The following is a 16,072-nucleotide window of genomic DNA, read 5'->3' as shown; positions in this document are numbered from 1 at the left end:
AGTTACTACCTACTCCGATAGTAGGACAGTGTTATTAGAATCGACTTACAATATGTTTAGACAGGTTTGTTTGCCTGACAGAAAGCTGTAAAGCTGGTAAGCCTGTCTCTTATACACATCTAGATGTGTATAAGAGACAGCTTATATATATATATAAATATATACATATGTATTGGCTAAAATTATTATATCACCGCTGACAACGGCAACAGGTTTACAGCAGCACTAATAACAACAGCAACAACAACAAATCGCCAGAACCAACAAATGCAATCAATGCGCTTCAAATGCCGCAGTTTCAAAGAAAMTGTGTAGAGAATTGGAGCACCGCAACAAGCGAGCGCAAGCGCACACACAGCGCTGCAAACACACACATACACGCACACAGGCAATCACAGATTCCAGTTTTCTTAGCCTCATTTTGGTGAGCGGCTTTTTTCCGTCACCGTCACCGTTTTTGGCTTCATCTTCAGCAGCTGTTGGCGTCTTGCCGTTTACGGTTGTGTTGTGCTTGCGGAAAATTGCAACAAACACTGCAAGCAGCAACAACAACAATGCAGCAAATAGTTGCATTGCATTGTTGGCAATCGCATTTTAGTGGAAAATATTTTGACTTAGTAAATTGCATCGTGCGCGGGTAATTACCAGCCAAAGCGATTAAATACAGATATAGACTACGCGACAGGCCACATTCTCAGCCACACAAACACCCTTATGTACAAACCAAGCATTTGTTGTTGTTTTTGCTGTTTTCGATTTGCGACACAAATCACATTTCCTGTCACTTTCTCCAATTCCTGGCGYCCTTCTGTCGCTGTCACGCGTTTTGACAGCTGGGTAATGCTCACACAGCTGGCAGTTCATTAGCCCTGAGAAATGCTAGTTGACTTTATTTCTTGTTGCAGGAAGCCAATAGTTTTTAASGAACCTTGTTGGACATGATTTTTGTATGACACTTCTTACCTGCCATCTAGTGTGCGAGAGCAATAAGATTAATATTACGACCCTGCACTGGTTCTAAATCTTTCACTTTCCACTATTTCTATCGAAATAAAAGTAAAAATCCTTTTTTTTTTGTGCTTCTAGCGAGAGCTCTTTTTGCGTTGTCATTGGGGTGGTTTTTTTACGTGGCGGGTCCCAAACCCAGCGCACAACCCTATGCAGGGAATGTTTCGCCTTCTCACTTTAGCTCACCTTCAAACGGATGTTCTTAGGCTACCCAGAGGATACTTGGTCAAGGACCGGAAGTCGTGAGCTGCTTGAGTCATATGTAAAAGAATCGTTTCCGGCCAYTCCCAAGTGAAWGGCGATCAGAAAACTTTCCTCACTTGCGTGAACTTCTACACATGACTCCATCCTCCCGAGAGCTCTTGCTTAGTTTACTAATATAAAAGCTTCGGATTTGATCATTGTATTTCAAAAAAGCGGCCTCAGACATAGAATTGACGGATGACTCAATTCTTATGAGCCGAACCATATATCATCAAATACTCTATACTTCTCGATCTTCATTAGAATTTTCCGAATCGCCATTACTTACTTCAAATGGCAATACTTTAGAAGTAAAGTCATGTCCATTAATTTTTTAGTAGGTTAACTTCTGTATTTAGGTTCATTTTGCTATAGTATGCATTGAACTGTATCACTGGCAACTTGAAATTCCTTCCTTCTTAGCTTAAATAAAACTAGTTTTGGTCTTATCCCACATGAAGTTAACTTTTTTACATATTTCCAGAATTTATTTATATATTTCCAGAATCATTACGTCTTGCTCAGATATCGAATCGGTGGATGATCTCAAGAGTCGAGGCTTCTGGCTCTCGAAAGCTAATAAAAGATTTCATAGATATTTTTCTTCAAACACAGCATTGCCTCATCAGTTTTCGACTTTCTTAAGACTTCTTCTCCGAGCGGAAGTTGCTACCATAAAGGTAGCAGCAAAGCAGCCTCATTTCGAGTAGTTACTACCTACTCCGATAGTAGGACAGTGTTATTAGAATCGACTTACAATATGTTTAGACAGGTTTGTTTGCCTGACAGAAAGCTGTAAAGCTRGTAAGCTTTCTAAGTAGGTACTTCAGTCTCACTAACTGCATAATAGGAACGGGAAGTAGCTCCGATGGCTCCTTGTCSTTAAGTACTGGATRRTTGKATCACAGACCAGCTCARCAACTAGCAACTKGGCAATGKCAAGGTCCTTCTRATTCGGGATACATCGTAAGAAGTCTAGTGAGCTCTTCGCCCTTTGCGAAGTCCACCTTTCAACAGTTGTAAAAATTCTAACTAGTCACTCTCCGATTGGAATTCATGCGGTTAGATTGAACATTTTAATGGATGCAAGTTATATTAGCTGCTTGCAGTAACACGGAGTAACGTATGGAATGACTTGGCGCATTTTACGTYGAGATCTTAAATTGAAAGCGTACAAAGTACAGCTTGTGCAAGAACTGAAGCCGCCCGACCTTCCCAAGCGACATTACCTTGTTTTTTTGGGCTCTTGAAAAGTTCCAAGAAGATCCGAAGTTTTCGAGCAAAATTTGGTTCAGCGATGRGGCCAAATGGTATGTAAACAAGCAAATTTGGCATACTTGAATCGAAGGGCAACCTGAAGAGCTACCTGAAGAGCTATTTCATCTAGAAAAAACAACGGTTTGATGTGGTTTGTGGGTCATTGGAATCGTCGGTCCATATTTCTTCAAAACTGATGCCRGTGAGAACACAACCATCAGTGGCGACCGACGATAACTGTCTTTTTGATTCCTGAAATAARAGCTGATAATCACGGCATCATTTGGTTTCAACAAGAAGGCACCACTTCTCACACATCGCATCAATCAATGCATATATTGAGAGAACACCTCGGWTAGCAAATAATTTTATGTTTTGGGCCAGCCGATTGGACATGATAATCGTGTGATATCACACCTTTACCCTTTTTTCTGTGGGGATATGTAAAGTCAAAAATCTATGCGGACAGTCCGGCTTCGATTCAGTCCTTGGAGCAAAACTACTCGCGTGTCATTCGCCAGTCACCAGTCGAAATGCTCGAAGGAGTCATCGAAWATTAGACTCAACGTTTGGACTATTTAAGGTTAACATTTGAAAAAGATAATTTTCAAAAAATAAATGCTAAAGATTGTTCTTTAGAAAGATTATAAWCTTTCGCCACTAAATTTGAAGTTTCTGTATTTTTTCTTTAAAATAGGTGGGAACTTTGAAATAGATCACCCTGAAAAACGTTTTATATGACAAGATTTCTTCACTTAATTAGGCAAAAGGGATTGTCGGACCACTTTTTTTTGTACTTGCGAAGGGTATTATAGAGTTCACTCAATATAAAAAAAAATATTTCATCCTCCATTTCCTGTTGGCAACATTCGTACTACAAATGCTGGTTACAATTTGTACCAACAGCAACGAATCAAAGTTTATTCACATCTGCATCATTTCAACCTTAATTACTTTGCTAATTTATTTGGTTAGCATTTATTATTGCAGAAAAAATGAAAACAACAACAAAAACACAAACTGAAAATTTCTTTGTTCACAAATGTTTGTTTAGTAGCTCTTTACCATGGACTTCCGTTGATCCCTTTTTTACAGCGCTGCCATATAGATATGCTACCACACAGCCATAAACACACAAACACACACACACACTTAAACAAATGGAATGCATTTCCATAAGTCTGGCATTAATTCTATTTGCAGCTGACTGAGCTGATGCATTGTTCGCCGAGAGTGGGCGTGGGTGTGGTTTGCTAGTGGGGAGCTCAAGTGCCGACCACTGCAGGAAGCTTGCTACACTTGTCTGTTAAGCGATACAGCATTCATATATATGTATAGGAGTATACTTATGTATGTTAGTATGTACATACATATAAGAGCGGCATACRCCGCACGCCCACGCACCTTGTTCCCGAACTCAACTCGTTTGCACTCAAGATTTTCATCCAGATTGTTTATTATTGCAGCAACGCTACTTCTCAACAATGTTTATTGTTGTTGTTTTGATAAAAACACATGCACGCTGACTCTCAAGTGCCAAGATCACGGCTTTCTTGTCACTGAATGACCAGCATGAACTTCAGCGTTTACGGACAATTGAAATGAAAATAGCTGATGGGAATTTCCAAGTTCAATTTTGGGAAAATAATAAGATTTTATTTTAATTTTTTTGTCTCAACATTAAAACGAAGAAAAAATAGTATAAAATCGTATATAGCGGAAATTTTGTGGGCGACCTTTCGAAAGAAAGTCAGTTTTGGCAAATAAGGCTTTATATCTCGACCCATTTTAGTCGTAATACTTATAGTCGAACTTTTGGTTTACCTATATTTGGTTCAGACTCTTTCAAGCAATATTAAAACCAAAGATATTTAAAAGTATTTGCTATTTCAGAACGGAACACTAGATTCGACAAAAAATTTTTACTACCGAGTAAAACTTTTAGTAAGTAGAACCTACTTGATCACACCACTAGCTACCCCACGTTGACACTTTCAGTACCCCATCAAATATGAGCAAGTCTCATGCGTTCGATCTATCATCCAACAAACACTGCTCATATATTTGACTTTTGAATGAAATATCTTTTTTCTTTACTTTTGTTCTAGGAAATGTTCCCCAAACCTAATTTTATCGACGGTTTCCAACTAGATCTCACTGCTAATATTGCGACTAATATACCATATGATCAAATTTGAACCGGATTAGTCCATTTTGAACTCAATACTGCTATTGTTGCCACTAATATCACATGTGATCAAATGTGATCCGGACTGGTCCATTTAGAACTCAACACTGTTGCGACTAATATACCAAATCAAATCAATGATCAAATTTGATCCGAATCGGTACACAATTTTTCCTAGATTTACAACCTTTTTTATTTTGGTGTGAAGTTTGATCTCTATGTGACAATGACTGAATGTTTGGCAGTTGTTTTTTACGACGCGAAGAGTTTGTCCGACAATTTTTACCATAGAAAAAATTAGATTAATCTAGTAAGCCAATTAGCCACGCATAAACCAATTTTGGTCCTTTGCGAAACCTTATATGCCTTTTAGGATGCCTGCGCTTGACACGAATTTTAGCAGTCTCTGTGGCCTCATTGATACACTGTAGGTGTATTATACCATGGGGACTCCARATGCTTAAAGCATAGCCTTACCACAGCGGGAAGAATGGACGAGAGATGCTCCATTRTTTACCTGGTGTCTTGCTCTAGACATTTCCTGCAGTCTTCTCGATCTGTCAGCCCCCTTCTGAGAGAGTGTGTTCCTACAGTCTCGGTTACAGATTTCAATAATTCATTAAAACAATTAAGGGAAATGTTATTATGTTAGAAAATAATCAGAAATATAAGACACCTTGCTCTTGCTCTTGAATACCAGCTTTATATTAAARTAGTTTTCTTCCATACTTTATACCTTGTCTATGCTTATAAATTCATAACCAGTCCTCATAAAGTAAGCATGCAATCACTATTATTTCTGATGCCATTAGAAAACCAAACAATATGATGCTCTTTTTATTGATTCTTAAGTGATCCAATCGATTTCCACGAAGTCGGCAGCTTAACGGCTATTTTATTAGCAATTAAGTAATGAATGCATTATCATCGTTTGCGTTTAGTTGAAGTCATACTTTGGGTGCTTCACTATGATTCTTTTCAAGTTAGACTCTAGCTGCTAGAGCATTGGAAAACGAACTGCGCTCGTGACGAAGATGACGTAATACAGTGCAATTATTAATTATGAATACTAAGTCGACGCTCTGAAACTAGAAGAGTTTCACCGGAAATGCGCAATAAAAAGCAGCAGAACTAGAATTATTTGCATTTTTTTTATTGGAACTATTTATTATAGAAATCCCAATTCTACATTTTGAGGTTATAACTAGAAATATTATTATTTTCAGACAATAAAATCGTAAAAACATGGAAAAATTCGGTGAAGGGAATGAGAGAAGAAGAGAACAAACTTAATTTTTACCAAAACATCATTTATGAAAAGAAATATTACAATTTATCTGTCAAAAATAAGCTGCATAAAATATTGGAAAAATAATTATAGTTGATCAAAAATTCGCTGAATGTAGTTTGCCTTTTCAAACTCCCAAGAGCTCCAAAATCTAAAAACTAAAACAAAMATGATAAATCTGATATACCTTCCAAAAGTAACCAAATTTGGATTGGTACAAGGTTTATAGCACAATGAAGGAAACGTCGAAGATTCATTTGGCCATGACCCACGTATTTAACAATTTATTTATTTATTTATTAAATGAAAAATAATAATACACTTATTATCTTACGGAGTAAGAAGCACTAGCTGCCAGGGCTAACGGCTTTTTAACAATTTAAAAGACCCCGTCTACAATTGAAAATCCGTACCCTCATTTGCTATAATATATTTTTTTGGCTTAAAGGTAGATACACTGATTATAGCGACCCTCCAACTTTTCGATACCATTTTTGTCATTTGCTTCAAAATAGGCAWCAGTTTCGCGAACATCTCTTCATTCTACGAAAATTTCTTCCCAGTGTAAATCCTTTTAAAATCTGAGAACCAAAAATAGTCGCTGTGGGTCAAAACTGGAGAATTCGATGAATACGAAAGTAATCCGAAGCCCAATTCATAGATTTTTGACATCTTTTTTCGCTGACTTATGGTATTATGCAATGGCTTGGTGAATAAGCATTTTCTTTTTCTTTAAATGCGGCCGTTTTTCGGCAATTTCGTTCTTCAAACGGTCTAATAATGCTATGTAATAGTCGCTRGTGATGTTCCCTCTTTTTTCAAGATAATCATTAGGAATTCTATTCGCATTCAAACATACGGACGCCATTATTTTGAATGCCGAAATCAAAGAATCTGAGGAAGCTACCATAAATTGACAAGAGTAGGCCAAAACTACTCCTATATCACATAATGTTAATATGGAAATCTTCGGATGGTTCATAAAATTAATAGCTTGGACYATGTGGAAAGATATTGATAATAAGCGAAGTCGAAAATCAACAACCAGGTTGTTTAAAACTTTCTTCAAACTTAGCCAGTTCAAAAGTAAATTGATTTTTATACTATTATTCTGGGAAGATATCAAGAATTAACAGAAATGTTCCAAAACTACTCATATTTTAAAATTTATTAATACAAAAATCTTTGGTTGTCTTCTGAGAATAATATCTTGAACTATATGGAAACTAGATATAAGGAAGTGGTCATAAATACCCCTATTACATATATTAATATGGAAATCTTTGCGTGTCTTCTGAAATTAATATCATGGATTATGTGGAAAGATTCTGAAAATAGTCAAATTCGGAAATAAACATTAAGCTTTTTATGATTCTACGGACTTTGAGCATTYCGAAAGTAAATTGRTTTGGKTATTAATATTTGAAGATTTAACTGAAGCGAAGATATTGAAAATAGCAAAAATCTGAAACCAACATCGAGTTTTTTTAAGACTTTCTCCGAACTTCGTGGCACTTCGAAAGTTAATCGAATTCGAAATAACAAAGTAAAATAGTTTTRGAAAGCATATATATAGAAAGCACACTTTTCGAAAGTAAAAATGTATATTTTTCAAAAATAAATAAATACAAAAAAAAGTCATTTTCGAAAGAATTAGATATAAAAAAATTTCAATTTTCGAAAGTATACAAATATATTTAATAACAAAAATAATAGTTTTCAAAAGTATATAGATTTAATTCCATTTAATATTAGTGTTTCCGGCTTATTATATTTTTATTTTTCAAAATTTTTAATGTACCCTTTATAGGTTTTCTTAACCATATTTTATTGCAATAAGACGTATAAAAATATCTTTTTTTTTTCGAATTTAAGAATTTTTATACCACCACGATACCACTGTGCTGCATATGCGAATGATCTTTCAAACCATTTTTCTACAAAACAAAGCGCAACACTGCAACGCGTCTTAAGAAATATACACAYATACAGTCTGTAATTGCCACAATAACAATGCAGACAGTAACATCAAATTAATTAATTTTGACTTTTCTTGAGCTTTTGCTTGCAATCGAAACATGAACAAGAAGTCAGTAACACCTTTTTCGATTTTATTATTTTTTTACGCGAGTTGCCGCGTATTAATTTCGTGTTTCTTCCCGACAGCTGATTGCTTTTTGGTTTGCCCATCTTTTGGAAAATGCTGAGCCGGCTAATCGCAATGGGTCTTAGTGAGTTTTTGTTGKTAGTTTGTCTTCAGTTATTTTCTATTATTTCATTTTTTATTTGATTTTTGCTTTCATTTTCCATTCTTAACCTTCATGCGGCTTCGCAGTTACTGTTATAGCTTATGTTAATCTTTTCGTGTTCATATTTCTTTATTAACAACTTTTGATTACTTTCRAATTCCATTGCCGTTATCATTACAATTTCCCGTACAACTTTTTATTTGCTTTTTTGTTTGTTTATAAAATGCTTGTCTTACAACAACTTCTCTAACAATTTTTGTTTGTTTTTGTTTTGAGTAAAATAATTTATGGCTTATACTTTTCTTCACCTGCTGCAATTCTCCCGCTTCTTTCGTGGATTCTTCCCTCATTTTGCTGCGCATTTAAATCTTTTTTTGTTTTCGAATTCTTCACACTTGGCTTCTTGCCACAAATCTTGTTAGTCTGACGTGAAAAAGCACTAGCGATTTTCCAGCAAAAAGATGTGAAACTAAAAAATAAAGGAAATAAGACTGCAAATAAGCGAAGACTGTGTGGTGTTGATATAGTAATTGGCCGCCGTGACGCGCCACGAAGCTGCCTTCAATCAGCCCGAGAAATACACAAATACTTTGTATTTGGCGCTTTTGCGTTGTCCCCTTTATTGTTGTTGTATGCTAAAAATTMTATTTCGGTTTCATTGTTTTACTGTTTCTTTGTCGAGAATACCCTGCCGTTTAGTCCAATTGGCATGTGTACTCGACTCGTTCATTAAATAGCACATTTCTCTGACGCGACAAAGCAATGAGTAGATATTTATAGGCATATGTATATGTTCTACATATTATTTGTTTTTGCCTTTTCCAAGATTTATTTATGCAACCTTGAATTCTCTAAACGGAATTTTTGAGAATTTTATTTTGTAATTTTGTGTTTCCTTTTCTGTGCCGAAAAAACCTTAAATGCTCTTGTTTTCCTCGCGACTATTAATATAGAATTTCATATTTCGAAATATGACGATGTCAGGATTTATTTATTTTTGGACAACTAGATTTCATAAACACTTCGGTATTTTTTTTGTATGTTAACTACCGTATGTGCTCGTATTGGCGATATACAAACATCACAAAGTGTCGGTTTAGTATGACCTCCCTGAAACTCAACCTATCCTCACTTAACTTAACATATGATGGAAAGTCTTAAGCTTGAAACCTTTTTATAAGTCGTTCAACTTTATCATCAAAATTCAAGTTCTGTACAGAATATGTTTCGAGCGCTTCACTCGTGATCCCGTATCAATCAATGAATTTATTGAGAGTTCACTTTAATGAGCAGATAATTTCACGTTTTGGGCTGGTTGATTGTCCAACAATATGTCACACGGTTAAACTTTTCTCTGTGGGGTTATGTAAATTGTGAGGTCAATGTGGACAATCCAGCTTGGATTCAGGCTTTAAAAAAAAACATCACTATTGTCATTGGCCAGTTAACAGTAAAAATACTCAAAATAGTCATCGAAAATTGGACCCRGCGAATGGACCATMYGASACCTAGCYGCRGCCAATATTTGAAAGARATAATTTTCAAAACATAGACAATATATTACTTTATACTTTACCAAGAATGAATTAGAAAAAGGAAGGCTGTATCTTACAGGCATTAATATKACTGTTATACATATCCCTCTTACTTAAAAATAGAAACTTTTTGATCTATCCGCCTACACCATACTACTACCACAGAGTACTGAATGGTCTATGTATGCTTCATATGTTGCTGCTCATCAGTTAGTGCATTTCTGACACCCCAAAATCGTAGAAGTGCAGCTGATCAATTTCTTTGGAGCTGGAAACTGAAAATGTTCATATGAGACCAAAATATGTATGTTCTTTAAAGAACATWTAACTTTTATACACCCCCCTGGTTCGTTTAAGATTGAAATTATTCTAGATTGCATCATAGCTCAGAACAGCAACATTCTTTGATCGCGTTACGCGCTTTACTGAAAATTACTTGTATGTCAATGATCCATCGTGGATGATGAAATGAACTCTTAACAAGTCCTCTTGGCTGATCAGATTGAAAATTAAATATTCTTTATTTGTGTTTTAAGCGCTATTCTATTGCTTCTGGGGAAGTTTCTTTTGAAATTTTGAGAATTAATTAATTGTATTCGGCTCTTGTGAGTACCCGGGAACTAAATGAAATTATTAAAATCAGTTCATAGAAAGGTTTGTTAATCTGAAAAAGGCTTTCATAAATAAGAATTACATGCTTCATATGTAAACTTTACTTGTCTCGCATAATTTGCGCAGTCACTGTATATTATTTATTGCCGTAATTAACAAGTGCCAAAAATTTCAATTATCAATTTTTTTTTTTTGATTATTACAATACGCAATTGCCGCCTATATACCTTACATAATACTACAATACGACAATATAAATAACTGTAGCTAACGGATGTATGTGTACTATAGATATGTACAATAGATATGTACAATAGGTATGTAAGCTGGCCTGCTACACTTTAAAGTGCTTCACATACCAATTCATAAAAGTCTTTGAACACAGCTAATCAATCAATCAACTATTTTCGATATTTTGTGTGGCGACACTTTTCATTACTTGTCGCTTGTAAAGTGGTTTCCTATTGTTTTGTTGCTGTTGTACTCCTAGACATAACTGCTTTGTGCTTGTTTCTAACAAACTGATAAAATTTAAAGCATATTATTATAAATTATACTATGTAACAATAACAAGAATACTGTGTAACTTTGCGGTAAATTACCTAGTCGACAGCAACAACAACAGTTGCAAACTATAAAAGGCGCACAAGTGGCAAAACTATTTAAAAATGTTTAATTAACAATTAAATGCCAACACTGGCAAACAAAGAGAAGCACACACTTGCTGGCGCAAAGATCGAAAATATTTGACAAAATTGTTTATTTATTTTTCAATTATGGTWAATAAAGAGTTTATTAGTGGTGTATGGGAATGGCAATAGAGTAGGCAATTATGTGGTTTGTGAAGTAGCGCTTTTGGTAAAAACAATTTTGAGKACTGGAAATTTCAGTGAATGATTCAAACTCTTTAGGAAGTGGCTATGTAATATCCAAAAGTAGAGTAAAATTTAATAAATTTTGTCATCAAACATATATTTTTAAAGTAAACTATAACCATCTGTCCGTTTACTAAAGTGGGGTTTAAATTTTTTTTTTTTTTTTTTTTGATAAAATAGCTTCTTCTTTTTTATTGGTAGTCTTCCTCTTTTTTTGCTTCCCCCAGCGGGTACTACGACGAATACTCTCAGTGTTCTCATACATAAGGACGCAATGACCTAGAGCGAAGTCGCTGTCTCTTAATTCTTTGAATTACTATATATCAATGTCGACATATATCTTGTAAAATTCATCGCTCCATTGACTGCGGTATTAGCCATTTCCAATGCGCAATGGACTATAAATCTTCCACAGAACCTTTCTCTCGAAAACTTGTAACGCCGACACATCAGCTGTTGTCATCGTCCATGCTCCTGCACCATGTAGCAGGACGGGGATGATGAGTGATTTGTAGAATTTAGCCTTTGTTCGTCGAGRGAGGACTTACTTCTCAATTGCGTACTCAGTTCGAAGTAGCACCTCTTGGCAAGAGATATTCTACGTTGCATTTGAGACTGGCATTGTTATTGCTATTAATGCTGATTCCAAGATAGTCAAAATTATCTACGACTTCGTAGTTATGAGTAAGTAAGGTCCACCGGAGGACAGGAATTAGAATTTGCCCGCGGTAAGGTATGGCCGTCATAAGAGGTGACTAAAATCTATATGAAATATGTCTGTATTTTTGGCTTGTCTAGAAATTTCAGTGTAGTCTTTGTCAGAAATAGTGCTATAATRCTCAACTTGTAATRATATTATAGACCTTGAATCAGTTTGCTTCTTATGAAAAGACATTTGAAGTTCAAKCGACAAATGTCACCAGTCATTGAGTTTGTTGGGTGCTCAAATGGTAGTRGCAAAAGCTACAAGGCCTGACCGRAAACTGAWGTCTGATACCACGGRRASCAGTTGTTTTCAAMAGTGACATGGGAGCCAAATCGAGAGTGCGACGAATTATTTTCTCTAGCAGATTGAAGTAGYCGCACGATAGGAAATCGCYTTGTCTGKAACTTCATTTGGTATTGAAATTCTACTCGATTCTAACGGTTTTGGTATTGCTTAACGCCAATTTGGACTTTCTACCCGCTTACTAACCTATACTTTTAAGTTCAATTGGAAAAATTGTTTTAGCGCCTTTTTTAAACCATCCACCATTCCGTCCCAAGATCTATGAACAGCTGCTTTTAGCGAACAATCTAATCCCTATTCCTTCGTTAACGTAGTGTTCTTCTTGTTTTTCGCTTACGCGGTTATAGCCGAGTTTACAACCATGTGTAGAAGTCCACCCACGTGAGGAAAGTACTCTGAGCGCCATTTACTTGGGAGTGATCAAAAACGATTCTCTACATATGGCTCAAGCACCTAACGACTTCCGGTCTTACACCGAGTATCCTCTGGGTAGCTAAAAAAACATCCGTTTGAAGGCGACCTAAGGTAGAGATTTAACATCCCTATCTAGGGTTGTACGCTAGGTTTAGGAGCCRGTACGTAATAAAAAACGTATACTCGTAGTACTTGTTCAAATCCTTAAATGTACAAACAGAATAGTTTTTGAGTTCGTAGATCATGTTCATAGATCGTATATGACAGGTTTGATTAGGATAGAYGGCTGATCAAAGATTRCACGTGGACTACAATTTGTAGTCTTTTGTGAAGCCATAGAAAAGTAGAACTGCTGTGTTCCGAATTGACACACTTTACTAAAAACAAATGAACTAAACTTTAACGAAATAGGGTTGTATATAGGATGGTCCAAAAAACGAATGTTATTTCAAGTTTAAAGGAATAAGTATTGTGCATATATATAAAGCGGCATCGAAAAATGTTCCGAAAGGTTTTGTTTCATTACAGTAAAACAATATATTCAAAAATAATTATTTCTAATACATTGTACCCTAGAGAGGACATGGAACTTTGCTTTTGCCTTTTCTTCGCAAGGAGCTGAACGGTCGGAATAAAGTGCTTGTTTGGAAAGCTTTTTTATTTTAMGYGATATYTTCATCAAATTTGGCACGGATTATACCACACGTTAAGGTTTAAATCTCCGAACCAATTCTTCGGATCCGACTACCRTAGCATATAGCTGCCATACAAACTAATCGAGCAAAATGAAGTACTTGTATTGAAAACTGTTTTATTTGACTAGATAAATTTTTCAAATTTGGCGTAGGTTATTTTCCAAAGCAATACTATAATCTTGGAACATATTGTCTAAATCGGACTACTCTAGCATATAGCTCTCATATRAAACGACCGTTCASAATTAATTTTTTGCATGGAAAMYTTTTTTATTTGACGATATATCTTAACTAAATTTGGTACAGAGCTTTTTCCAAGTCATGGCTACAATCTCCGAAAATATTTTTCAGATCGGACTACTACAGTATATAGCTGCCATAGAAACTAACCGATCAAAATCAAGGTAAACAGCTTTTGATACCCTCTTATGCTATACCAAGTGCACCTGTAAAGGGTATTATAGCTTCGGTGAAGCTATAGATTACTTTTTTCTTATTTTAGTTTTATTTTTTCTTAATTTATATTTATAAATTTTATTAATTTCTATAATGTTATAAACAATTTAAATTTYTTGAGCTTAATTTTGTATCATATTTTATAAAATACTAAATTAATACACATTTACCGAAAATACCACTTATTTATATTTTATATTTACAAATTCATTTTTCTATCATCTGCTTATGTTCATCTAAGTGAACACCCCCAATGTGTAGATCTGTATCAACTGACTTCCTDCCACGCATTGAGTGGTTCAAACGTCGTCTTACCAAATTAGCGCAAAGAAAAAGTTAATCAYTAATTATTAAGAGATGTTCCAGTTTTGCTGGTATGTGTGTATGTCTGTCGTTATTTATGGGCGCTTAAATGGCAAGAATTTTAAATTGCTTAATTAGACGCACTGTCATCGCCTTTAAATAGCGAAAGTAGTTTTAATATTTTTCAATAAAAATGTCGTGTGAACGTAACTTGTTGCTTTTGTTGTTGGTTTTGCTGGTCATTGGCATTCTTATGTAAACTTGGGATTTATTGAATTTGAATTTTAATTTAGCTTTATTAGAATTTTTTAGTTTTTATATATTCTATTTTTTTTTTGGGCTTCAAAATTTCAGTTAGTTTCCAAGCGCTGATCTCATTTGTTCACGAAAACAAAAATTTATATTAATTTTATGCAAAAACACACTTAAAATATTACACAAACAACATTAACAACGATCTAGAGAACTAGCGAACTGCGTATCTTGTGCAAATTTATCCAGCAAATGCGTCAGAAAGCAGATCATCTTTTTTATCTACCAACAAGCGATATCTAGGTACGTATGTATGTATGTGTAGATGATTAGCAAGTCACATGCATGCATAATTTAATATTTTTTAGAATTTTCTTATGGTCATCAATATTTTTTGTTGTATTTTTTTTGTACGTTTTTCACTATTTTTTTGTATTTTTTCAACTGATCTTACCCACAATAAGCACGCGCCCACCCACAACTCGCCTTAACTGCAACCACTTGACAGCTCAATATTTATCTATCACTTAGCGGTCTGCATATACACCCACACATGCAACTGATAAGAGCGTAAAATGCTGAAACACGAGTTTTGTATTTTTTTTTTTTTTTGTTTTGTAATTACTTTTAATAACTTTTTCCAGTGACTCGCGTCACGTACCGGCTGCCGTGAGAATTTTACAAACCACCGGGCAACAAACCGTTAATGCGTATGTCAAGTCAAAAATATGCCCGCTGGTACAAGTTAAACGTCGCGTAAAGCGCCGTTGTCGCAATGCAACTGAAGCAACTCAAACCAAACAAGCTGGCGCTGGCCATCGCATATGATCGTGTTGCGACGATCATTGTTGAGCGCCAATCGAGTTGGCGCTGTTCGATCGGAAACAGAGCGCATAGCGCCAAACAGCTGTTTTGATGATACGTAAGTTAAGCAAGTGGGCATCCGGCAGTCTCTAGGTAGGCGGCAATATTTTTGGTTCATTAAAAGCAGAGCAAATGCAATTCGAAACCGATCGTAAAGCGAGTTGATGAGCCAGAGTACAAAAAAATTGTTTAAATATGACWCACTACAGGYAATTTTTSAATAGGATCCAAGTAATTTCAATATACGAATTTATGCAATAGTGTATATTGAAGTCTAATTTCTCAAAAATCAACCAAACAGGCCCAATAAGCTTTACTTCTCTCATTTAAATTGAAAATTATATGATGGCATTAATGCTTAAGCTTTTCCTCTAGAAATTAATAATTAAGATTTTACTGGTTAAGATTTTTACTGGTTGTTGAGGCACAAATTGAGTCCTATGGGATATTGTACCCGTGCCTCATTCTCAAGAAGGCTGGAGGATCATAGTTGCCTCAAGCCAAGTCGATGCGTTCTCTGTTAAGAGATCCCAGGCTCTTGTTTCTGTGTCTACGATTTTTTACTGAATTTTGACGAGAGGATTTGCATCGATTTAAACTTGAGCTAATAGGAGTATAACCACGATTACTTTTAAGTTCGCCCGAAGCTTATCTTTTGATTACTTATCTCTAACTAGCTTTATCAATAACCGTGATTTTTTCTCGACTTGTTGGGTAAAGGTCTTGCGTCGTTTTAAACTTGGGGTACTAGGGATATACTCACCATAATGTTGGATTTTTTTTTTTTTTTTTTTTTTTTTTTTTTTTTTTTTTTTTTTTTTTTT

General features: G+C 35.2%; 1 protein-coding gene across 3 annotated transcripts in view; it reads right to left on the bottom strand.

Annotated features, from left to right (window-relative positions):
- LOC108972805 (ankyrin repeat domain-containing protein 29) overlaps positions 1 to 16,072 on the bottom strand; it is a 49,052-nt gene that overhangs the window by 23,663 nt on the left and 9,317 nt on the right. Inside the window, exon 1 of one of the 3 annotated variants that reach the window (XM_018939629.1) lies at positions 15,010 to 15,154. The exons of 1 other annotated variant lie outside the window; for it this stretch is intronic. The gene's annotated coding sequence lies outside the window, so the exon portion shown is untranslated. Of the gene's footprint in view, positions 1 to 14,838; positions 14,989 to 15,009; positions 15,155 to 16,072 lie in introns of those variants that run through there. One more of the 3 variants, XM_018939628.1, reaches the window with a different exon arrangement.

Source organism: Bactrocera latifrons, unplaced genomic scaffold (genome assembly GCF_001853355.1).
Source record: "Bactrocera latifrons isolate USDA-ARS-PBARC rearing strain unplaced genomic scaffold, ASM185335v1 scaffold_43, whole genome shotgun sequence".
Lineage (NCBI taxonomy): Eukaryota > Metazoa > Arthropoda > Insecta > Diptera > Tephritidae > Bactrocera > Bactrocera latifrons.
The sequence above is the reverse complement of the archived record's forward strand: the minus strand, read 5'-3'. Positions and strand labels throughout refer to the sequence as shown.